The following is a 24,919-nucleotide window of genomic DNA, read 5'->3' as shown; positions in this document are numbered from 1 at the left end:
CTCAGTTGGTAAACAACAAGCTGTTGGCTTCTGGTATCAAACTGAAAAGTATTTTGGGGAAGGAGAACAAGCTCACTGGCCTCACTGTGACAATGATTAGATTCTGGTTAAGAGGGAAGTGAGACAACTACAAAACCCGGATGCTGCTGCAGAATTAAAGCTGTGGCTCGATTTGTCTGCTGGACTGTTATTTAAACCCAGATAGCCAATTTTCCACCTGAACAGGCCTAAGTCAGTTGCCCTGAGACTATTGGTCTGGCTTACACATCCAGGGGCTGTAGAAAGCTCCCCAACTGCTTCTGTTGCTATCTGACTAGATCGTCTGGTTTCCCTCTTCGTGACGAGCGTAACATGGGTATAAAAATGTCCTTGTGCAATTTTAACTTTGCCATGATCAGACACTGTATTAAAATTCTTTTGAAACGATACACAGTCATTCCTGGGATATGATTATCAATTGCAAGTCTCGAACTTGATCCCCCAGTCCCAATATTCGAAAGCAGCTGAGAACTGTCGGGTCAGTGGAAAAGGCCATTGGCTGCATTCCGCCGTCACTGCAGGGACTTGTATGTGTCCAGGTGAGGGGAGCAGGCAGGAAAAATCATTGCGAACACTACCCACTATTGCCTTTTTTTTTAAAAACACTTTTTCTGGGATGTGCTATCGGGCTATTAAAACAAAAACCTAACGCCATCTTGAAAGGTTCCTCTCCCGCCTCCCCCAGCGGTAAGTCAGTTAATGAATTTATTTTGCAAGGCAGCTGGAGTAGGCCTTTGAGCCGCACCTCACGGGTGCCATGGAAACGTGGCGATCAGCATGACGCTACTACAGTTCGGGGTGTTCCCGAGTTCAATTCCCGCGCCGTTCTGTGAGGAGCTTCTGTACGTCCTCCCCGTGGAATATGCACGGTAGTTTTTTAAAATGGGTCCTCCAGTTTCCTCCCACAGTCCAGAAACGTGCCGGGTAGATTGTAAATTGTCCTGTGGTTAGGGTAGAGTTAAATCGGGTTTGTCGGGGGTTGCCAGATGGCCCTAGTCTGCACTGTGTAGCTAAAATAACAACCTCCCCCCCACCCCCCAGATCTATCCCTAACCTACTCACGGGATAATTTACAATGGCCAGTTCACCCACCCGGTACGTCTTCAGACTGTGGGAGCACCCGGGGGCAACACACACATTCCACGGGGAGAACGTGCAGACGCCTTACAGAGCGGCGCAGGAATTGAACTCTGAACTCTGAACTCCGGAACCCCCTCGAGCTGTAATTGCGTCGCGCTAACCACTACGCTACTGTGGCGCCCAATCCGGTCAACCATTCTAGTTAGTCCCTTCACCCCCCCTGCCCCCCCTATTTATTGCCCCGTCACTGTAGCCACTCTAAATGTTTTTTATAATGCCATTTACATTGTAAATGCGTGCTGATATTTATGCACATATTATTCCAACTCCGTCCTTTAATCTCTTATTTCATTTCTAGATAACTCTTTTATAATTGTTGAATGTTGTTCTATTTTGTTGCATGTCATTTCCTGACCAGCACACCACAGCAAATTGCTAATCCATGTAAGCATATCAGGCAAATCAATCTGATCCTCGCTCCAATCTCGAAACCGGGACTCACGACCCTCTTCTTTACAGGGTGGAGTTGTGGGGGTGGGGGTTAGTGAGTAACTGGAATAAGCTGCCTGAGGCAGGTACAGTCGCTTGTCTGAGGCTCGTTAAATGACGAACATTGAACAGGGTGCAATGTAGAGACTGGGTAAATACTGAAAGAATTGGGTATACATTGAAAGTATGAGCCAGAGGGCAAAGGCACAGCAAAAAGCAGATGGAAGGACAGAGGTTTAATAATAATAATGTATCACTGAACAAGGTCAAAATAAAGAAAACAATAAACGGTTAAATTTCTAAGCATTAAATCTGAATGTGAAAACAATCACAGTCTAATGGGTGACTAATGACACATACAGATTTCAGCTAATATTCATTAGAAATATTTACTTGCATTATGGTCAAAGTCACATTTAAGTACAATTAACTAATTTCCATGTTGCATTTTCTTCTGATATGGGAAGAGGCTGAGTGTATTCAGGGTCTCAGAGCAATCTCAGTCCCCAACTTATTGCCCTGTCAGATGGATCTATTAATAGCCCCACCAGCACAATCTTTATCAATGCAACTATTACTTTTACCTTCATCTATAGCGGGGGGCAATTTATCAGTGAAGTTTCTTTCTCCCAGCGGCCCAATGGTATTGAGCGAGGATGCCACACACAGGTCAGGACGAGGTATTTAAAAAATGAACGCTCGTGGGTTTTCGGCTTTCTCTGGCGGCCCAATCGAAACGCGATTCGTTAATGGCAAATAGCAATGAGGTAGGGACAAGCGGAGTGGTCATTGTGTGACCGGACCAGTGTTAGAGTGGTGAGGCTTTGGCTCAACAGGCTTGGGTGAGATAAGTTTCTGTTAGTGCACTGAGAGTGTTTCTGGGGGCTGCGTTGTGTCCTTTGTGTGGGATGTAGGAATTCTTGGAGACCTCCAGCCTCCCGGATAACCATATCACCTCAGAGAATGTGTTAAGGAACTGGAGCTGCAGCTCAACGACCTTCGGCTCATATGGGAAACTAATGAGGGGACGGAGTTACAGGGAGGTAGTCACCCCTAAGTTGAGTTGGAGGAGGCAGCTGACTGACAGGAGAGGGAAATGGGCGGACACTGCAGAGTACCCCTGTGGCTGCTCCCCTCAAATGGGTACTATTGGGAGAAGAGGATCTACCTGGGGAGAGCGACCAGGTCTCTGGCACGGAGTCTGGTGCTGTGGCTCAGAAGGAAAGGGCGGAAGAAGAGGACTACAGTAGTGAACGGGAGGAGTAGACATGAGATTCTGTGAACATGAGAGAGACACCCAGATGGTACGTAGCCTCCCAGCTGCTAGGGTCAGGGACTTCTTGAATCGGGTACAAGGCATTCTAAAGGGGGAGATGAGCTGCTGGAAATTGTGGGACGTATTGACACTAGTGGCACACTGTACGTATGAAAAGGGAGGAGGCCCTGAAGAGAAAATTTAGGGAGTTAGGGTAGAAAGCTGAAAAATAGGTTCTCCGGGGTAGAAATCTCTGGATCTGGACCCGGATCTGGGCCGTACCCTCCAAATATCCAGACCTGCCTCTCGGTTTTTTTTGCACTACCTTACTTTCCATTTTTACTTTCCGCTTTCCATTTTTCTATTTTCTATTTATGATTTATAATTTAAATTTTTAATATTTACCAATTTTTACTATTAATATTTTAAAATATTTAGTATTTGTAATCCAGGGAGCGGGAAGTGCAGAATCAAATATCGCTGTGATGATTTTACGTTCTAGTATCAATTGTTTGGCGACAATAAAGTATAAAAGTATTAATCCAGTCAATTGTTTGCCAAGGACATCAGAGATACACAAAGTACATCTAGATCGGAAAGGTAGAGTGGAGATGGCCATCTCCCCACCACGCTTCAGTCCAGGTGAAGGGTCGTGACCCAAAATGTCACTTCCCTCCACGGACGCTGCCTGGCCCACTTTCATCCAACGATTTGTGCTTTTTTTCTGAACAAAATACTGTGACGTCATTAAGATTCTGCTGCAAGGCTTCCTTGTTGAATTGGATTTTGATCATCTGCAACTCTTGAACCAGGATATCAAGATCTTATCATAAAGCACTTTATTGTTTATTTTTATTTATTGACGTAACAGCGCAGAATAGGACCTTCCAGCAACTCCCAATTTAACCCTAGCCTAATCACGGGACAATTTACAATGCCAATCAACCTACCAGCCTATGGACCATGGGATGAAACCGGAGCACCTGGAGGAAACCCACGCGATCATGGGGGCGGGGAGTGTACTAACTCTTTATAGGCAGCAGCGGGTTTTGTGCCAAAGAAATGATCAAAGGTTCATTTAATATCTGAGAATGTATAAAGCATAGAACCTGAAATTCGAACTCTTCACAGACATCCACGCAACAAGAAACAGAATGAATGATAGAAACACATTATGGGCTGAAGGGCCTGTAATGTGCTGTAGATTTTTATGTTCTAAACATCGAAACCTTGAACCCCCCCCTTCACCCAAATCTATTCTCCCTAACAAAGTAAAAAATCTCATTTGCCATCTTAACCACTTACTGAAAAGTTGATATTCCTGAACAGAGGCTGTGTTCTCTTCATAGTTTACCTCCCCACCTTTTGTATCATCAGCAAATCCAGATAGGTCGGTTCAGGTATCTCTGTCTTTGGCTGATAGTGTCCTTCCGACCTGTTTGGCGTATTAGCGACTTCAGCACAATCAGTGACAAATGCTCAAGTTTTGGCCATGCTAATAGCTCTGGGTGCTAAAACTGTCAAGTGTGCTCCACAGCCTTCCACGTGACTGATCTATTGCCAGTCTCTTGATAATTGTTACCAGACTTGCTGGTGCCATTTTGCTCCTGCCCTGTTTTAGCCACTGCAGTCAATCCTCAGGAAATGTGAAAAATTGTCACAAATGTACTCATTATATCAACAGCCATCCCCTTTATGACTCTAGGAACCCAAGAGATTGATCAACTTTTAGTCGCCCTTCTTTCTGCAGTACTTTCAGTTCATTAACGTTATTTAGATGTTTCTCATTTGCCACAACATCAATTATTCTGCACCAATTTGCATCCTTGACAGTGAAGAACGATGCACAATGTTGTTTAATGGAAAAATGTATTCATTTTCTTTTGCTCATTATATTTTCACCATCTCTGCTTCTAAGGGATCACCCTCTTGGGTACTTTTCCACAACTACAGAAGTTCTTAAGTTGTTTTTATATTTCGTGCCTATTTATTGTCATTTTCTGGGTTTTGTTTATGTTCTTTGAAAAAAATCTTCCAGTCCCCAATTTATCGTCTTTGGTGGCCAGATTTTAAGTCTCTTGTTTGTCTTAATTCCTATAGTTAACTATAATGCGATTGCTTATCTAAAGGACGGTTACCTCACAGAAAATATGTATTTATTTTGAAATTAAGATTTCTTTCAATGTTCACTGTTGTTTATTCACCAGCAATCTAATCAGCTTATCTGTTTGTTCCTGGAACCTAAGTTTTCTTTGGTTTGAGACACAAAACTCCAGAGTCACAGAACACTCAGTCATTCATTATGTGCCATGTCTTCTCCCCATAACCTTTCATGCCCCATCTAATCAAGAAATTAGCAACATTTACTTTAAATAAAACCTGGTATCCACAGCCGTCTGCGGAAACGAACTTTACAGATTCACCACCCTGTCTAAAGGAATTTCTCTTCATCTCCATTCCAAATGGACATCCCTCTATTCTGAGTGACAACACTCCAACTGAAATCTCACCAGTGCCTTATAAAACCATAGCATTATATCCTTGCTTTCATATTCTAGTCCTCTCAAAATGAATACTAACATTGCATTTGCCTTCCTCACCAACGACTCAACCTGCAAATTAACCTTTCAGGAATCCTGCATGAGGGTTCCCAAGTCCCTTTGCACCTCAGATTTTTGAAGTTTCTGCCCATTTAGACTACACTTTTTTTTCTTCTACCAAAGTGCTTGACTATACACTTCCCAACACTGTATTCCACATCTTTGATTATTCTCCTAATCTGTCCAAGTCCTTCTGCAGACTCCCAGCTTCCTCAACATATACATGTCTCTCCACCCATCTTCGTATCGCCTGCAACTTTGGCCATAAAGCCGTCAATTCCGTCATCCAAGTCATTGGCATATATCATAAGAAGAAGCGGTCCCTGCACCAACCTTTGAAGCAAACCACTAGTCACCGGCAGCCAGTCAGAAAGGGCTCCCTTTATTCCCACTCGTTGCTTCCTGCCAATCAGCCAATGCTCTAGCCATGCTGGTATCTGTCCTGTTATCAGCCTGAAGTGCAGCGCCTTGTCAGGGGCCTTCTGAAAATCAACATACACACCATCCGCCGATTCTCCTTCGCTCCTCTATTTGTTATTTATAACCATATAACAATTACAGCACAGGAACAGGCCATCTCGGCCCTTCTAGTCTGTGCCGAACTCTTACTCTCACCTAGTCCCACCGACCCGCACTCAGCGCATAATCCTCCATTCCTTTCCTGTCCATATATCTATCCAATTTAACTTTAAACGACAACATCGAACCTGCCTCAACCACTTCTGCTGGAAGCTCGTTCCACACAGCTACCACTCTGTGAGTAAAGAAGTTCCCCCTCATGTTACCCCTAAACTTTTGCCCTTTAACTCTCAACTCATGTCCTCTTGTTTGAATCTCCCCTACTCTCAATGGAAAAAGCCTATCCACGTCAACTCTATAAATCCCCCTCATAATTTTAAATACCTGTTTCAAGTCCCCCCTCAACCTTCTACGCTCCAAAGAATAAAGACCCAACTTGTTCAACCTTTCTCTGTAACTTAGGTGATGAAACCCAGGTAACATTCTAGTAAATCTTCTCTGTACTCTCTCTATTTTTTGACATCTTTCCTATAACTCGGTGACCAGAACTGTACACAATACTCCAAATTTGGCCTCACCAATGCCTTGTACAATTTCAACATTACATCCCAACTCCTAAACTCAATGCTCTGACTTAAAAAGGCCAGCAAACCAAATGCATTCTTCACCACCCTATGAGATTCCACCTTCAGGGAACTATGCACCATTATTCCTAGATCCCTCTGTTTACTGCATTCTTCAATGCCCTACCATTTACCATGTATGTCCTATTTTGATTAGCCCTACCAAATTGTAGCACCTCACATTTATCGGCATTAAACTCCATCTGCCACCTTCTAACTGGCCTAAATCTCTGTGCAAGCTTTGAAAACCTACTTCATTATCCACAACTCCACCTGTCTTAGTGTCATCTGCATACTTACTAATCCAATTTACCACCCCATCATCCAGATCATTAATGTATATGACAAACAACGTTGGACCCAGTACAGATCCCTGAGGCACACCACTAGTCTTCAAAGAATTCCAACAGATTTGTCAGGCAAGATTTTCCCTTGAGGAAACCATACTGACTTTGGCCTATTTTATCATGTGACCCCCAAGTACCTGGAAACCACACCCATATCAATTTACTCCAATATCTTCCCAACCACCTGAGGTCAGGCAATTGTCCTAAAACTTTCTTTCTTGTCTCCTGCCCTTCTTGAAGAGAGGAATGACATTTGCAATTTTTCAGTCCTCTAAAACTATTACAGGATCTAAAGATTCTTGAAAGATCCTTACTAATGCCTCCACAGAACCCTGGGGTGTAGTCCCAATTGGTCCAGTTGACATATGTACCTTCAGACTTTCCAGCTTCCCAAGCACCATCTCCCTTGTAATAGCAATTGCGCTCACTTCTGCCCCCTTACAGTTTCAGACTTCCAGCATACTGTTATTGTATTCACAGTGAAGAGGGTGTAAAATACTTATTCAGTTTCTCTGCCATTTGCTTGTCTCCCATTACTACCTCTCCAACATCATTTTGCAACACTGATAGCTACCCTTGCCCCCCTTTTACTCTTTATATATCTGAAAAATATTTTGGTGTCCTCTTCGATATTATTGGCTAGCTTACCTTCATACTTTCATCTTTTCCTTGCTTATGGACTTTTAGTTCCCTTCTGTTAGTTTTTAAAAGCTTCCCAATACTCTAACTTTCCACTGTTTTTCTCTATTATATGCCCTCTCTTTTGCTTTTATGTTGTTTTTGGTTTCCCTTGTCGGCCACAGTTGTGTCATCCTAACTTTAGAATACTTCTTCTTCAGTGGGATGTATCTATCCTGTACCTTCTGAATTTCACCCAGAAACTCCAGCCTTTGGTGTTCTGCCATCATCCCTGCTAAAGTCCTCTTCCAATCAACTTTGGCCAGCTCTTCCCTTCTGCCTGTAATTCCCTTTACTCCACTGTAATACTAATACATCTGACTTCAGTTTCTCTCTCTCAAATTGCAGGGTGGTCTATCGTATTATGATCACTGCCTCCTCGTGGCTTCTCTACCTTAAGCTCCCTAATCAAATCTGGTTCATTACACAACGCCCAATCCAGAATTGCCTTTCCCCTTGTGGGCTCAACCACAAGCTGCCCTAAAAAACATCACAGGCATTCTACAAATTCTCTCCCTCGGGATCCACACCAACCTGATTTTCCCAATCTACCTGCATACTGAAATCCCAACATGACTTTCATGACATTGCCCTTTTGCCATGCGTTTTCTATCTCCCATTGTAATTTGTAGACCACATCCTGGCTACTGTTCGGAGGCCTGTGTATGACTCTCATCAGGGTCTTTATACCCTTGCACTTTCTTAATTCAACCCAAAATGTTGCTACATCTTCTAATCCTATGTCACCTGTTTCTAAAGGATTTGATTTGATTTTTTACCAATAGAGCTATGCCAACCCCTCTGCCTACCTGCCTGTTCTCTTGATACAATGGTATCCTTGGATGTTAAGCTCCTAACTATAATCTCCTTTTAGCCACAACTCAGTGATGCCCACAACATCATAGCTGCCAATCTCTGACTGTGCTAAAAAGATTATCTAGCTTATACTGTATACTGCATGTATTCTAATATAACACCTTCAGACCTGTATTTGTCACCCTTTCCTATTTAGCCCCCGTGTTACACTTTAGCTCATTCCACTGACCGCAATTTTGCTCTATCTCAGCCAGTCCTTCCTCACAGTCTCACCACACACTGTGTCTATCTATCGCAACTTCCCCATCCTCTGCCCTATCACTCTGGTTCCCATCCCTCTGCCAAATTAGCTTTAAGCCTCCCCAGCAGGCCTACAAACCCATTTGCAAGAATATTGGTCACTCTCAGGTTCAAGTCTAACCCGTCACTTTTGTATGGCTTGATACCGTCCCCAGAAGAGATCCCAATGATCTAGAAATTTGAAGCCCTGTCCCCTGCACCGGTGCCTCAGCCATGCATTCATCTGCCAAATCATCCTCACTGGCGTGTGACACAGACAACAATCCAGAGATTTCTACCCCGGAGGTCCAATTTTTCAGCTTTCTACCCTAACTCCCTAAATTCTCTCTTCAGGGCCTCCCCCCTTTTCATACCTACAGTGCGCCATTAGTGCCAATACGTCCCACAATTTCCAGCAGCTCACCGCCCCCTTGTACCCTATTCAAGAAGTCCCTGACCCTAGCACCTGGGAGGCTATGTACCATCTGGGTGTCTCTCTCATATTCGCAGAATCTCACGTCTACTCCTCTATGGATTCCCCTTTCACTACTGTAGTCCCCTTCTTCCACCCTTTCGTTCTGAGCCACAGCACCAGACTCCGTGCCAGAGACCTGGTCGCTCTCCCTGGCTAGATCCTCTTCGGCTGAAGAGGTGACACCAAATGGACAGAATGAGTAATTCTTCATATAGGAGGGTGAGTGAAAACGCTGGATTCCGAGAGTAGCTGACAGGTAGGTGCTAAAAGAGCGTATCCTCTTCTTCGGCACCCTAGAACTGCACTTCACAGCTTAAACATGAGATGAGAAATTTCCTTCCTTTATAGATGATAACTAGGTGGAATTCTCTACCCTGGAAGGCTATGCGTGCATGCCTAGTCATATAGTATAGTCAAGATCAAGATCAAGCAAGAGAAAATCTGCAGATTCTGGAAATCTGAGGAACGCACACAAAATGCTGGAGGAACCCCGCAGGCATTTTGGCCCGAAACATTGACAGTACCCTTTTCCATAGATGCTGCCCGGCCTGCTGAGTTCCTCCAGCATTGTGTGTGTGTGTATGTGTGTGTGTGTGTGTGTGTGTGTGTGTGTGTGTATGTGTATGTTGCTCAAGATCGAGATCAATAGATTTTTGAGTAAATTTATGTTTGGGTAGCCTTCAACCTGATGGCATGAAAATCGATTTTTTGAACTTCCAGTAAAGGCCCCCCACCCACATCTCCTTCACTATACCCTATTCCTGTGTCTCAGTCTCACAGACTTCCTGCTTACTGTGTCACAATAACAACACACAATTCTTTTTAAACCAAGCAGTGAAACTGCCAGAGATCACTACTAATTGCCATACCAGCACCATTCAAATCTTTAAGCACTATTAGACTCAGTGGCCACTTTATTACGTACACCCGTACGCCTCACTAATGCAGATATTTCATCAGCCAATCATGTGTCAGCAACTCAATGCATGAAAGCATGCAGACATGGTCAAGAGGTTCAGTTGTTGTTCAGACCAAACATCAGAATGGGGAAAAAATGTGATCTAATTGACTTTGACCATGGAATGAATGTTGGTGCCAGACAGGGTGGTTTCAGTATCTCAGAAACTGCTGATCTCCTGGAATTTTCATGCACAATAGTCCCTACAGCAGGGGTTCCCAACCTTTTTGATGCCATAGACCTCTACCATTATCCATGGACACCAGGTTGGAAACCCCTGCTCTAGAGTTTACAGAAAATGGTCTGAAAAAGCGAAAAGAAACATCCAGTGAGCAGCAGTCCTTTGGACAAAAATGCCTTGTTGATGAGAGAGTTCAGAGGAGAATGGCCAGAGTGGTTCAAGCTGACAGAAAGGTGCCCATGCATTACAAGAGTGGTGTGCAGAACAGCACACAGCACATCAAACTTTGATAATGTAAGATCCCGCTGGCGCATTTCCCTTGTTCGGTGGCGTGATAGACGGAGGAGTAAGCTGCGTGGCCTCAGTTGTAGCGGGGACTAGGCCTCAAACTGTGGGCTTGCCTGCTGCTGAAGTCCAGGAGAGGAGATGCCGGAAGTGGTGCAGCGTGGTCGGTTAAGAGCTGGCCTCTCCCATTGGTGCTGCGCTCCAGTGTTCGATTGGTGGAATGACAGGCTGGAATGCATGAACATGCCTTATGAGCTTGTGATTGAATATTTTGAGGATGTGACTGAACACATTGATGAAGGTACAGCAGTAGATGTGGTCCATATGGATTTTATAGTACTAATGGTAAAGACTCTTGGCAGTGTGGAGGATCAGAGGGATCTTGGGGTCCGAGTCCTTAGGACACTCAAAGCTGCTGCGCAGGTTGACTCTGTGACTAAGAAAGCATACGGTGCATTGGCCTTCATCAATCATAGGATTGAGTTTAGCAGCTGAGAGGTAATGTTGCAGCTATACAGGACCCTGGTCAGACCCCACTTGGAGAACTGTGCTCAGTTCTGGTCGCCTCACTACAGGAAGGATGTGGAAACCATAGAAAGGGTGCAGAGGAGATTTACAAGGATGTTGCCTAGATTGGGGAGAATGCCTTATGAGAATAGGTTGAGTGAACTCGGCCTTTTTTCCTAGGAGCAACGGAGAATGAGAGGTGACCTGAGAGAGATGTATAAGATGATGAGAGGCATTGATCGTGTGGATAGTCAGAGAGGCTTTTTCCCAGGGCTGAAATGGCTAACACGAGAGGGCATAGTTTTAAGGTGCTTGGAAGTAGGTACAGAGGAGATGTCAGGGGCAAGTTTTTTATGCAGAGAGTGGTGAGTACATGGAATGGGCTGCTGGCAACGGTGGTGGAGGCGGATATGATATGGTGTTTTAAGAGACTCCTGGACAGGTACATGGAGCTTAGAAAAATAGAGGGCTGTGGATAACCCTAGGTAATTTCTAAGGTAAGGACATGTTCGGTACAGCTTTGTGCTGTAGGTTTTCTATGTTTCTAACTACATCATCAATTCGCAGGACATGCCACTCAGGAACATGGACTAAGTTTTTTTGCGTGACTGTGTGTGTGTGTGTGTGTGTGTGTGTTTGCTATTTTGAATGTGCTGCGTATGCTTTGCACCTTGGGCTCAGAGGAATGCTGCTTTGGTCGGCTGTATTCGTGTCTGGGTGAATGATAATTAAACTTGAATTTGACTTGATTTTGATCGGAAGTAGGTGGGCTACAATGGCAGAAGACCAGGAGCAAAGTGGCCACTTTATTAGTACAGGAGGTACCTAATAAAGTGGCCACAAGCTGAAGTTCTGATTTGAGCTTTCAGATGGAAAACAGTGGAAATGGGCCAAAATGCTCTTAGCTGTATTACAGAATGAGATGTAGTAGATATTGTAAATCTGTTACTTCTGTTTAGTGTAAATCTTCAACATCAATCAGTAACTTCACACTAAAGTATAATTAATTCCATTCAGATGTTTAAATCAACAATGGTACGGAAGAAATGGACGCATGTATTAAACAGATTGTGAACTGAAGATATCCTCACTGATTTGCGTCTTCTGCAGTTTGTTGTCCAGGACATTCTTCAAAACTTATTGACACTGCCTCAATTGCAAGTCGTAAATCTAAAGAAAAAACTTCTTTTTTTCATGAACTTGCGTTAGAGGAAAGATGACAGTGTTGCTTCATGTGAAGTAGGTTTTTGGGGAGAGGAATTGTGAAAGGTGCAATTTAAATGCAGCTTCATGGGCGAAAATCGCTGAAAAGACAATTTAAATCCCAGCCCAGATCGGAGGCGGGAGACGATTTTGCTTGCTCTCCGCGATGGTCACTCCTCTCTCTGGGTGTGCTGTTGCCTTTGGCTGTTTTGTTGTTTGGTCAACTTAAAACACCAGCCCAGACAGACTGAAAAGTTGGCGAGAGCCAATTTTGCTCGTTCTCCATGATGGTCATCTCCGTGGCGCTGAGGCTATGAAGATGGCCCCAGCTGTTCCGCTCCGTGCCTGCTAATATGATGAACTGATACCCGAGATTTCAGGCCTACTCCAGGCTGCCCGGGGTTCGGAGCTGAAGACTCAATTTTGGTTCAGAATGTTGTTGTTCACTTCAGTTGTTTGCATGATTTGTGTTTTCCTTTTTTTTCCCCTTCGCATCAGGTGTTAGTCTTTTTTTCCCTTTAATTGGGTGCTTTCAGGTTTCTTGTTTTGTGGCTACCTGTGAGCAAGCAAATCTCAAGGTTGTATAATTTATACATTCTTTGATAGTAAATGTACTTGAACCTTGAAAATTCGATATGGGCAAAGGTAATCTACACAGTTCATCAGCTGCAGATAGAAAAAGTCGTGAGAAGTTTACTCTGAGTAACGTAAGAGATTGTGAAGAGTTTGGCCTCTATACAGAATAGTTTCAGGTGATGGGCTGGATAAATCCAACTCGATTTGGTTCATTAACATTTAAACACCGGAGGATTCAAAACCTGACTGGTAAATAATAGTAATTATTAGCTTGCCAACCCAAAAATAGCCGTTTACCCAAACCCGCATGGTGGCATGGCAGTGCAATTGCTTCACAGCACGTGTGATCACTGATCAGGGTTTAAAGCCTGCAGCCATCTGTAAAGAGCTTTTATGCTTTCCTTGTGGCTGTGTGAGTTTCCAACGGGAACTTCAGTTTGTTCCCATTTTCCAAATACGCACTGTTAGTGATAATAGGTTGTGGGCACATTGTCGCCAGAAGAGTGGCAACACTTGCGGGAGCCGCCCACTTCCCGCCCCAGCCAGCACAATCCTCGGACAGTGTTGGTTGTTGACGTAAATGCCTCATTTCACCGTATGTTTCGGTGTACGCAAGACAGATAGAGCTAATCTTTAACCCTAGTTCTGGAGAAGGATCATCGATCTAAAATATCAACTGTGTTCCTCTTCCCGCGGATATGACCCTAAGATATTGGGGCAGAATATGGCCATTTGGCCCATCTAGTCTCCTGCCATCTCATGCTGGCTGACCTGTTTCCCTCTCAGCCCCTAACTCCTGTCGTCTCCCCCATATCCCTTCATGCCCTGACTAATCAAGAATCTATCAACCTCTGTCTAAACATACCCAATGAATTAGCTTCCACAGCCGCCTGTGGCAATGAATTCCACAGATACACCAGTCTCTGGTTAAAGAAATTCCTCCTTATCTCCATCCTAAAAGGACAGCCCTCTATTCTGTGGCTGTGTCCTCTGATTATTCTCCCCCTCCACCCTAGAACACATACTCTCCTTATCCACTTTATCGTTCAGCATTCAATAGGTTTCAATGAGATCCCCCGCTCATTCTTCTGAATTCTGATGAGCACAGGCCCAGGGTCATCAAATGCTCCTCACATGACAAGCCTTTCAGTCCTGGAATCATTTTCATGAACCTCCTTTGAACCCTCTCCAGTTTCAGCACATCCTTTCTCAGATCAGGGGCCCAAAACTGCTCACAATACTCCAAGTGAGGCCTCACCAGTGCCTTAAAAAGCCTCAACATTAGATCCTTGCTTTTACATTCTAGTCTACTCAAAATGAATGCTAACATCACATTTGCCTTTCTCACCACTGAGTCTACTTTGGTAGAGGTGCATCTCCTCTGCGTCATCAGTGCTTCCATCCCATCATCAGTTTCCCGTTTCGCCTTCTAAGAAATGGGTATTTGCTTTTGCTGCTCTCTTTCCTTTGCACACTTGGAAAAATATTACTGCTGCCTTTTGTATTTTTGGCAAGGGTTCTCATTACATTTTCTCCCACTTTCCAATTTGTTTGTTATTTGCTGGCTTCTTGGGATTACCGCTGTGTATTGCAGTTGTGCTTTCCATCTAGTATCATTACCATTTTGGTTATCCACAAGTGGATCATTTTCCTCTTCATTTGATCGAGAATTGAATTATTCAGCATTGTTTATCATCATTCCTGTTAATCTAATTTCTCAATCTGTTTAGCTCATAGCTATGGAACTGGTGGCGGTTACTTTAAAACAAACCAAAACTGCTCGGAGACTGAGACTGTATGACACGCTCCACAACTAGTAAGGTTCTAAGTCAAAGGAAGTACATTCGGTCCTTTATTCAGAAACCAGCAACATTGAGCAATCTTGTGTCAATAAAGAGTAAACCTAAGGATACAATGAAGTAGGCGGTCTGAGCGTATTCAAACGCACTTAAGCGTTAGCGATCTTCGTGTATTTAAACATTAGTGTTAAGCGATAAGCGCTCACCAGTGATTCTGGGATTGAAAGGCTTGTCGTATGAGGAGCGTTTGATGCCTCTGGGCCTCTGCTCACTGGAGTTCAGAAGAATGAGGGGTGACCTCATTGAAACCTTTCAAATGTTGAATGGCCTCGATAGAGTGGATGTGGAGAGAATGTTTCCTATGGTGGGTGAGTCTGAGACCAGAGGACACAGCCTCAGAGTAGAAGGGCGCACTTTAAGAATGGAGATAAGGAGGAATTTCTTTAGCCGCAGAGTGGTGAATCTGTGGAATTTGTTGCCACAGGTGGCTGTGGAGGCTAATTCATTAGGTACACTTAAGGTTGATAGATAGATAGATTCTTGACTAGTCAGGGCATGAAGTGATGCGGAGAGAAGGCAAGAGATTGGGGCTGAAGGGGAAGATGAAATGGCTGAGCAGGCTGAATTAGGCCAAATGGCCTAATTCTGCTCCTATATCTCACTGTCTAACAAAAGAATACCATTCCGGTTGCCTCTGGTTCTAACCTCAACTAAAACTGACTAAAGACAAAGCGTGAATACGTAACTGTATTCTTTGCTTCTACCATCCACTCTAACCCACTTGACAAATTACCCGTAATGAACGCGCAACAGAAAATACAATATAGACAGACAAAAAGTAGATACATGGATCCTACAAAATGCATAGTTTAATGTCCTGATGGTGGTTATGGAGTGTCATTCGATGCTCACAAACAAGGCAAAATGATCAGATTGTAATCATCAAAGTTGCTGGTGAACGCAGCAGGCCAGGAAGAGGTGCTAGAGGTGCTGCCTGGCCTGCTGCGTTCACCAGCAACTTTGATGTGTGTTGCTTGAATTTCCAGCATCTGCAGAATTCCTGTAGATTGTAATCATGCTTCCCAAACAATCCTTGAATGAATAGTAAATACCTGTACACTGCCTTGTTTAGTCTGGTTCAATGGGAATTTTACATTGTTCACACCGCTGGGTAGGATATCTGGGTAAGACAGTCCCTGACAATCAAATGTGTTTAATAATAAACAAAAATTCAGAGTGAGAATCAATCTTTGGGACTCAAACATTTCCATTTCGACCCGCTGATCACTGCAGTAAGACACAGGAGCAGAATTAGGGCATCTGGCCCATTGAGTCTGCTCCACCATTCAATCATGGCTGATCCCATTTTTTTTTAATCTCCTCCTCAACCCCAGTTCCTGGCCTTCGCCCCGTAACCTTTGATGCCATGTCTAATCAAGAGCGTTGAAAGGCTTGGACAGAGTAGATGTGGAAAGGCTGTTTCCCTTGGTGGGTGAGTCCAGGACAAGAGGCCACAGTCTTAGAATTAGAGGGTGCCCATTTAAAACAGAGATGAGGAGAAATTTTTTTAGCCAGAGGGTCGTGGATTTATGGAATTCGTTGCCACATACAGCTGTGGAGGCCCAATCATTGAGGGTGTTTAAGGAGGAGATTGATAGGTATCTAATTAGTCAGGTATCAAGGGATATGGGGAAAAAGCCAGAAATTGGAACTAGATGGGTGAATAGTTTAGCTCATGGTGGAGTGGCGGAGCAGACTTGATGGGCTAAATGGCCTACTTCTCCTCCTTTGTCTTGTGATCTTGTGATCCTATCAATCTCTGCCAATGACCTGGCCTCCACAGCTACCTGTGGCAACAAATTCCACAAATTCACCATCCTTTCGCTAAAGAAATTTCTCCACATCTCTGTTTTGAAAGGGCGCCCCTCTGTCCTGAGGCCGTGCCCTCTTGTCTTAGACTCCCCCACCATGGGAAACATCCTTTCCACTTCTACTCTGTCTAGGCCTTTCAACATTCGAAAGGTTTCAATGAGATCCCCCACCATCCTTGTGAACCTGCTCTGGGCCCTCTGCAATGCCAACACATCTTTTCTAAAATGAGGGGCCCAAAACTGTTACAAGACTCAAGGTGAGGCCTCACCAGTGCCTTATAAAGCCTCAGTATCACATCTTTGTTCTTGTAATCTGAACCTCTTGAGTTGAATGCTAACATGGCATTTGCCTTCCACACCAGTGACTCAACCAGGGTGTTCTGCACAAGGACTCCCAAGTCCCTTTGCATCTCAGATTCCTGGATTTTCTCCCCGTATAGAAAATTCCCTTAAGATTTTTTTCTCCTCTGATCTTTGCTGTTATGGTCTGGAATGATCGTACCAGCAAACACAAGTGATACGCAGTGTGACGCCCACGTATGCTAATAAAATACTTTTTTAACCCCAGTTAGGGATCCGCTCTTCCTTAAACTGTCACCGGCCCAGTCGTGTAGGCAAAGCAACTGTGGAATGTAAGGAAATTTGTTCATATCGTTCTTCAAAATGAAACTGGGATAAATATTAATTGCTCTTATTGTTCTTTTCAGCTGTTAATATAGATTTTCTGGATTATTTTATTTAAGCTGTGTTGCTATACTCTGGGGCCTACTTGTTTTGGGAGACCGGCTTCTTGATGGCTGGTACCAAGGGATGTGAATAAACTGCCAATAAATTGGTTGAGGCCTCCGTCAGTCAGAGCTGACCGTGGATATCGTGGCCTAGCTGTCTAGATAAGATACGCAAGCTTGGGCAGTACGATACGGAGAGCAAGCTGTCGCCCATGTAGCCAGGCTCACCCTCTCCACACATCTGATGGGCCCAAAGGACCGGAAGAGACCGATACAGTTTGGCACCAGCAGCATCACAGGAGTTGCCAGTCAGCATTGAACTCAACGTAAGACTGCCTTAGGGACTCCAGCTCTGGATTTTTCCCCTCAGGTTTTAAGCCCGAAGCTTTCCCCATGAGTGGGTATAGCGGAGGTTTGGGATCAGAGTTTTCCTTCTCCCAGATGAGCTGCCAACTACAGCCGACCAGCCCCACTGCCGGAAGCAACTGGTTTGAACGCACCAGTAACCCGCCTTTGCTCCTCCTGTTGGTAGAAACAGTTCAGCTGGGCTTAGTAGATAAACCACATGTGAAGGCCAGGAGCTGCACTTGGTTGTCAGAAGCTATTTGAGACACGTGCCTTTGGGAGCATATAGGCAGTGGGAGCCTAGATTAATGTGTACCTAATCAATACAGCTTTCTGGGAACTTTGGCAACAGGTCCAAGCCAACTATTTCTGACAAGATTACTCTTTAAATTTGTTTCAATCAACTGAAATGACAGGATTCTTTTTGTTTTATTTTTCAATCTCAATTCAATCTCCCATCATTTTGTCTGCGATTCCTGTTCAAAAACGCTGTGACTTCATTAGGTACAACTATATTCCTGCTCGTTAACGCAAATATCTAGTCAGCCAATCACGTGGCAGCAACTCAATACATAAAAGCATGCCAACATGGTCAAGAGGTTCAGTTGTTGTTCAGACCAAACATCAGAATGGGGGAAGAAATATGACTTTGATCATGGAATGATTGCTGGTGCTAGACAAGGTGGTTTGAATATCTCAAACTGTTGATCTCCTGTGATTTTCAAACATAACAGTCTCCAGAGCAGGGGTTCCCAAACTGGGGTCCATGGACCCCTTGCTTAATGGTATTTGGTCCATGGTATACAGTAGATTGGGAACCCCTGCTGTAGAGTTTACACAGAATGGTGTGAAAAACAAAGAGAAAATCCAGTGAGTGGCCGTTCTGTGGACAAATTCACCTTGTTAATGAGAGAGGTCAGGTGAGAATAGTCAGACTGGTTCAAGCTGACAGGAAGGCAACAGTAACTCAAGTAGTTATGCTTCACAACAGCTGCAGAAGAGCAGCTCTGAATGTGCAATGAAGTAGATAGACTACAGCAGCAGAAGACCACGGACATACACTCAGTGGCCAATATATTGGGTACAGGAGTGATCTAACAGAAGTGGCACTGAATGTATTAACCTTAATTGTCCTTGTTTGATGTATATGTGCTTTTACACTTCACTTTTTTGTTCACAAGCACAGAGATAGTGAAAGAATAGATTTGGAGAGAGTTTTTTTTCCCTATTAGGTCCAAGAATGGTTTAAAGCTTTGATTATGATAAATTAGAAGCTGTAATTTTGTGTTTGTAAGATTTTTCATTCACTGGAAACTGTATACTTAAGCAGGCATTTTACTGCTGAACCTGTCGTATGTAAAGTGAATCTGCTTCTTATCATTAGATTCAGATTTTTTTAATGAAGAGATGGTTTCTATAATTTGGACTGGCAGGGAATCATATCTTGGATGTCACACTGCTAATCACTTGTATTGAGACAGTCCTAGCAGGCTTGACAAGTCAGAAAAGTTCTGGTTACCCTCTCAGGCCTTCTCTTCTCCTTATCTGGCCTTCATCTCCCTCTGCTGCCCCTCCTCCTTCCCTTTCTAATGTGGCCCACTGTCCTCTCCTATCAGATTCCTCCTTCCCTTTCTTATGTGGTCCACTGTCCTCTCCTATCAGATTCCTTCTTCTTCAGCCCTTTATCTCTTTCACCTCTAATCTTCCAGCTTCTGACTTCATCCCCCCTTCCCCCACTCACCTTTACCTTCCCCTCACATGGTCTCACCTAACAGCTATCAGCTTCCCTTCCTCCCTCTTTCATATTCTGCTGTCTTGATGAAGAGTCTCAGCTCAAAGTGTTGACTGGTTATTCCCCTCCTTAGAAGCTGCCTGACCTGCTGTTCCTCCGGCGTTTCGTGTGTGTCGCCCAATTGTTTTTATTGCAGTCTTTGCCTCGCAGTATATTACTTACAAATGTTTATTCCTTAAAATCTCCACCCTGCCTCTGTGCTATATGTTGTGGAAGTTAATGGGTTAACCACTGCACAGCACCGAAAAAAGTTGCAGAGGGTTGTAAATTTAGTCAGCTCCATCTCGGGTACTAGCCTACAAAGTACCCAGGACATCTTCGAGGAGCGGTGTCTCAGAAAGGCATTATTAAGGACTCCCAGCACCCAGGGCATGCCCTTTTCTCATTGGTACCATCAGATCGGAGGTACAGAAGCCTGAAGGCACACACTCAGCGATTCAGGAACAGCTTCTTCCCCTCTGCCACCCGATTCCTGAATGAACATTAAACCTATGAACATACCTCACTTTTTTATATAATTATTTCTGTTTTTGTATGATTTTTAATCAATTCAATATACATACACTGTAGTTGATTTACTTAATTATTTATTTTTATTTTCTCCTATATTATGTATTATATTGAACTGCTGCTGCTAAGTTAACAAATTTCACCACACATGCCAGTGATAATAAACCTGATTCTGAATCCTTTGCCACTGGGTTAGCCGCTCTCACATAGGAGGAGTTCAAATGATGTACCAGCAGTGTTGTTTATAAACTTCAGTTAAATATCCTGCAAAAAAATTAAAAAGGAATTGGTGGAAAAAAAAGCAGGAGAGAGAGAGAGCATTATAATGTTGGCAGTTGTTTTTATGTTTATGTAAGGAGAATAAGTTGTGTGCCATGAGTAAACCGAACTGAATCGCTGAATTTCAATGCAGCTCTATTGTCACAAAAAACATATCTAGTTTTTCTTTTTTTTGAGAAGGGGAGACGTTGCGTTAGTTAGTGGGTTAATCCTTTGCCACGCAGTTAGCCGCTCCCACACAGCAGGGTTTCACATATTGTACAGGCAGCATTCTCAATAAAGTTCAGTGGAAGATGCTGCAAAGCTGGCCTCCGAGCGTCTCTCTGTACTATCCCTCAGTATCGAACTGAACATCGTATACCTCTGAATTTGTGAAATGTGGCAAGAAGTGTGGGGTGAAAGACAGAGTGAGGGTTTGTGCGTGACAGATACACTTTTAAGTGAAGGTGGCTCCCATTTTTAACCCGGAGACTGCAGATGTTGGAATCTGCAACAACAACCAACCTGCTGGAAGATCTCAGTGGATCGAGCAGCATCTGAGTGAGGAAAGATTAGACTAGATTATGAGGACACGCAGTCCTCTTTTATTGTCATTTAGTAATGCATGAATTAAGAAATGATACAATGTTTCTCCAGAATGTCATCACAGAAACACATGACAAATTGACTGAAAAACTGACAAAAACCACATAATTATAACATATAGTTACAACAGTGCAAAGCAATACCATAATTTGATAAAGAACAGACCATGGGCACGGTAAAAAGTCTCAAAGTCTCTCGAAAGTCTCATCATCTCACGCAGACGGTGAACCTCCAGCGCCGCAAACTTGCCGATGCAGCATACTGGAAGCATCCGACCACAGTCCGACTCCAAGTCCATCCGAAAACTCCGAGCCTCCGACCAGCTCTCTGACACTGAGCACCGAGCACCATCTCTGCCGAGCGCTTTGACCCCGGCCCTGACAACAGGCAGTAGGCAAAGCCGAGGATTTGGGGCCTTCCCCTCCGGAGATTCTCGATCACACAGTAGCAGCGGCAGCAAAGCGGACATTTCAGAAGTTTCTCCAGGTGTTCCTCCGTGCTTCTCACGGCTGTCTCCATCAAATCAGGATTGTGCATGGCATTCTAGTTAACACATACGATATTCATTTGGAACGGCCGCGCGCGCTGCGTCACACCACCATCTTCTCCTCCCTCCTCCCTCAGAAATTGTGCTGATCCAGGGATTCAACCCAAGCCTTTTCTCCCACAGATGTTGCTTGACCTCCTGGGTTCTTCCAGAAGATTGCTGGTTGCTCCAATTTAACCTGCTTCTCGGGTTTGAGAGTGGCTAGCCTGGTATTGCTGGTTTGGAACTCAAACAACCAACTGAGATTAGGAGAAAAGTGGTATTGCTGAGGGAGCAGGAAATCAGGATTGCTCTATCCTCCCAAATCCCAAGATAAAATCCTGGGATTCTGAATTGACCCTTCCAAGAAATTGAAATGAAGAATGGAGGTGGGGGGAGGGGGTAAATGTAGGCCACCACTGGAGCATAAAAGTGCAAAGTGGATGTGATCATGCTACTGATTCGATAAAACATCTCAAATTTAAGATCAAGTTCCTGGCACAAAATGAAAATAGGAATATTGAATTCAGGAGTTGCCTTTAGAGAATGAGAAAGTGACTGCATTTGATCAAATAAAAATCAAACACTAAAATACATTATCTATGGTTTGCTAAAACACAACAAAATGTTGAATTTTATGTAGCCCAGATGTCAAGATTCAATAGGATTTATGAAGAAGTGGTGAGGCCTCACTTGGAGTATTGTGGGCCGATTTGAGCCCCTTATCTAAGAAGGATGTGCTGAAACTGAGAGGGTTCAAAGGGGGTTCATGAAAATGATTCTGGGATTGAATTGGCTTCTTATATGAGGAGTGTTTGATGGCTCCGGGTCTTCAAACACTTGCTGGAATTCAAAAGAAAGAGGGGTGACCTAATTGAAACTGATCAAATGTTGAAAGACCTCGAAGAGTGGATGTGGAGAGGACGTTTCCTATATTGGGGGAGTCTAAGACCAGAGGACACAGCCTCAGAATATAGGGATGCCATTTTAGAATGAAGATGAGGAGGGGTTTCTCTAGCCAGAGGGTGGTGAATCTGTGGAAGGGGGCTGTGGAGGCTGAGCCATTGGGTACATTTAAGGCAGAGGGTGATAGATTTTTTAATTAGTCAGGACATGGAGGGATACGGGGAGAAGGCAGGAGACTGGGACCGAGAGGGACATGGATCAGCCATGATGAAATGGCGGAGCAGACTCGATGAGCCAAATGGCCTAATTCTGCTCTTATGTCATATGGAATTTATTCAATTGTAACTATTTACAATTACCAAATTGAAACCTTTCAGTTCATAAAAGTATCGTTGGTTGTAGTCCAAAAGAGATTCAATGGACTAATTTCTGATTAGAGAGGGCTATCCCATCACAAGTAGACAAAGAGATGAGATTTTGTTTTGCAGTTTAGGAGAGCTGATCTTATAAAACATACAAGCTTCCAGGACCCTATAGATGTCAAGATGTTTCCAACTATGGGGCAGAGTGGAAACGAGTGGATCTTGCTCTTATGGTATAAGATTAGGGACAGCATATAAAACTGGGTTGCACTGGATAATGTATTCCTGTAATTGCCTACCCTAGAGGGTTGTGGAGGCTAGATCACTGGAGTTGTTGAAAGATCAGAAAATTGAAATTGTTCAGTGATCCAAAGATTCTTTGGAAGTCAAGGATGAGACATTAAACTTACTGCTTACCTTGTTATATTAAATGCTACAATAAAACAAACAAGAACGAAAAGCCAAGAGAACAAATACAAAAAGGAAAAAGCAGTCATGGTCATCTCGTACTCAGACTAGATATAACTAAATTACAGTAATAAACAGTTAACCAATAAAATAGTGCTCTGATACCTGCTATGGAAAATAAAGCAACTTCTAAAAAAAAAGGAGCTCTGTACCTTAATTACTGGAAAATTCACTGAACAATTATGCATATAAACGATTATATAAAAATATAACAAAGCACAGGTAGATAGGATCTTAAAGAAAGCTTTTGGCACATTGACCAAATCGAAGTATTGAGTGCAAGAGATGGATGTTATGTTGAAGTTGTATAAGACATTGGTGAGGGCTAATTTGGAGTATTGTGTGCAGTTTTGGTCACCTACCTACAGGAAAGATGTAAATAAGGTTGAAAGAGTACAGAGAAAATTTACAAGGATATTGCCAGGTCTGGAGGACCTGGATCATAAGGAAAGATTGAATAAGTTAGGACTTTATTCCTCGGAATGTAGAAGATTGAGAGGAGATTTAATAAAGGTAAACAGAATTATGTGGGGTATAGATAGGGTAAATACAAGCAGGCTTTTTCCACTGGGGTTGGGTGGGACTACAATCAGAGGTCATGGGTTAAGGGTGAAAGGTGAAAAGTTTCACCTTTCATCAAATCTTCACTCAGAGGATTGTGATAGTGTGGAATGGGCTGCCAGCACAAGTGGTGCATGCAAGCTCGTTTTCAACATTCAAGAGAAGTTTGGATAGGTACATGGATGATAGGGGTATGGAAGGCTATGGTCCACATGCAGGTCAATGAGGGTTCAGCACTGACTAGATGGGCTGAAGGGCCGTTTACTATGCTGTACTTTTCTATGACATAGGAAAGTTAGACTACATTAAAAAATATAAGGAAAATAACAATACTACACCCAATGATATCTTCCTTCAGACACGGGAAATGGCACAGATGAGGAGATGAGGCGTGGGGTGGATGTGCCACAGTTCTGCTTGAATGGGTGAGTTCAGGCCTTTGAGGCCAGCTGGCCTACTCCTGCTTCAGTTCTTCTTTTCTGATTAGCTCTGCTCCCTCATGTGAGCTGTAGCTGTCAATGAGATATGGTTGAGTCGCATGATGTGAGATATGGTCTAGTCACGTGATGATACTACCATTTGGGTGATGTCACTGTGATTTACTTAAAGGGAAGGTATCATTAACCATTTGCTGGTTGCAATGCTTATTTTTTTCAAGTTTAATGTGTTTGCTTAAAAGCATCTGTGATTAATAATGGGTGAGTTCATAAATTAAATGAAAATCAACTGTACTTAGAACAGTACAGGTCATTTGGCTCTCAATGTTGTGCAAATATAAACTACATCAAGATCAATCTAAACCTTCCTTCCCATATAACCCTCCATTTTCCTTATATTCGTGCACCCAAGAGTCTCTTAAATGTACTTAATATATCTGCCTCTCCCATCACCCCTGGTGGCGCAACCCATGCACGCGTTTTAAAAAATCTACCTCTGACATCTCCCCAATACTTTCTGCCAGTCACCTTAAAATTAGACACTGTCGTATTAGCCATTTCTACCCTGGGGGGAAAATCCATGGCTGTCTATTCTTTCTCTGTGTGGGAATATATTTGAAACCGAGATTTTCTTATGTATTTAATTTTGTAATGTAACAAAATGGAATCTGTATAATCCCAGAGTGCTTTGCTATATGCTAGGTGTGTGTGTGGTAGGAGGCATGTAATGTTCTGATCATTGTTCATTGTGTAACATGGGGAAGGTTGGTACGTTACGCAGCCTTGAATAAAAATACTGCAGCTGCTAAGTGAAGGAGCTGACCTCCAGAACAAAGAATA

At 43.5% G+C, this 24,919-nt stretch overlaps 1 protein-coding gene across 4 annotated transcripts in view; it reads left to right on the top strand.

Moving 5' to 3' along the window:
* LOC140189932 (cAMP-dependent protein kinase inhibitor alpha-like) overlaps positions 1-24,919 on the top strand; it is a 180,414-nt gene that overhangs the window by 144,461 nt on the left and 11,034 nt on the right. Inside the window, exon 1 of one of the 4 annotated variants that reach the window (XM_072246289.1) lies at positions 17,143-17,212. The exons of the other annotated variants lie outside the window; for them this stretch is intronic. The gene's annotated coding sequence lies outside the window, so the exon portion shown is untranslated. Of the gene's footprint in view, positions 1-17,142; positions 17,213-24,919 lie in introns of those variants that run through there. 4 annotated transcript variants of the gene reach the window in all.

This window comes from Mobula birostris, chromosome 29 (assembly GCF_030028105.1).
Source record: "Mobula birostris isolate sMobBir1 chromosome 29, sMobBir1.hap1, whole genome shotgun sequence".
Taxonomy (NCBI): Eukaryota; Metazoa; Chordata; class Chondrichthyes; order Myliobatiformes; family Myliobatidae; genus Mobula; species Mobula birostris.
This window is presented reverse-complemented; position numbering and strand designations above follow the sequence as displayed.